At 41.2% G+C, this 1,577-nt stretch overlaps 1 protein-coding gene across 1 annotated transcript in view; it reads right to left on the bottom strand.

Annotated features, from left to right (window-relative positions):
* LOC119593976 (equilibrative nucleoside transporter 1-like) overlaps positions 1–1,577 on the bottom strand; it is a 248,852-nt gene that overhangs the window by 48,606 nt on the left and 198,669 nt on the right. The gene's annotated exons all lie outside the window — the stretch shown is intronic.

Here is a 1,577-nt window from a genome sequence, read left to right as displayed (position 1 = left end):
GACAGGTAAGTGCGAGGTAAATAAATGAACAGAAAATAAATAAAGGAGAAACAGTAAATCATAAAATCATAAAAATACAAAGCAAAAAAGAATCTTATTGACTGACAGAGGCTGAGGAGGAAAGACAAATCTATACTCAAATACGCAAACAACACAACTTTCCTCGCTCTTACACGTAGCGGAAAAAGGGACAATTTAATAGCCACATCACCATGGAAACATCTCCGTTTCTCTCCCATCCTCCAAACGCTTTACTTCTGTGCAATTTGGTGTGCAATAAGATGATAACTTGAGCATATAAAACGGAAAACAAATAGAGATAAAAGAGTAGAAAGGCTGGTAATACTGTCAGGTTTTTTTACTGTGAAGATAAGAAGGAAAATCTTAAGGAGGAAAAATAAGATTGGTAATACTGAAAGGTTTTCCTGCTATACAGACGGAGAGAAAATTCAGCAAAGAGCAAAGACTGACAAAGCTGAAAGGCTTCTTTCAGCGAATACAATAAGAAAATAACTCAGCAAGGCGAAAACTACAAGTAATAAAGACACGCTTCTTATTGCCTAGAGAGAGAGGAAATTCAGAAAAGAAGCCGTACTGGTTATCGTATTTCTTTCCCGGAGTTCGCGCATCTCTCTGCTCCATCTCTCCTTTGACGATCTCTCTTACTGCCAAGAGCTTTATTTTTTCTTGTTCCTAACGCTTTAACAAAACGTAGTGATGCGAGAAAGACTGAAGAACGAATATCCGAAATAAAACACTAAGTAATCATATAAGAATAAATATATTTCTATCACAACCAAATTTTTCTCCATCTAAATACCGCAAGAAAAGCACTAATGACACCACCGTCACAATAAAAAAAAAAAGATAATTAGCCTTGATGTTGATTAATTGTTCGCCCAATTAAAGTTGGGACCGCCGACAAGTCCAACTTAATTGGCGATTAGGCTGCAACGCATAGCCTACACAACGAGGATATTTCTTGTTGTTTTCGATCCGCGGTCGATATGCTTTTGTTTTCTTTCGTCGATTGGTTTCGTTATTCATAACTTCTCATAGTCTAGCGTTTGGTCAAAATAATATTACAATATACATTAAGGTCGTACTTCTTGTAGGTATTACATATATTAGACAAAACATTGAGATATTCAAGTTCACAAACACATTAGTCCAAGGCGGAAACATCCGATAGACGATATCGAACAGCCTAACCGGATAAATCGAGGAGGCACATCTGATATGACTTAGTGGCGAGAGCTGGCGTAAATTGGGGAAAAGGAGAAAGGGTAAGGAGAAGGAAGAGGGGACGTGGAGGAAAAGAGAAGGAAGAGGGGGCCTGGGGGAAAAGAGGAGGAGAAAGAAGAGGGCGTGGGGGGAAAGAGGAGAAGGAAGAGGGGGCGTGGAGGAAAGGAGGAGAAGAAAGAGGAGGGCGTGGGGGGGGGGGGAGAATGGAAAAGAGCCTAGGGTTGAGTGTCCTCAGAATTCGTGCCGGAGCCGCGCTGCAGGTGGTGGCCGACAGGTGATAAGCAGGTGTGTAAAGCAGCGGCAGGTAAATGCGTGCATGATGTCAGGCAGGG

The sequence above is a fragment of the Penaeus monodon genome, chromosome 33 (genome assembly GCF_015228065.2).
Source record: "Penaeus monodon isolate SGIC_2016 chromosome 33, NSTDA_Pmon_1, whole genome shotgun sequence".
NCBI lineage: Eukaryota > Metazoa > Arthropoda > Malacostraca > Decapoda > Penaeidae > Penaeus > Penaeus monodon.
Note: the sequence above shows the minus strand (reverse complement) of the source record. Positions and strands in the feature narration are given on the sequence as shown.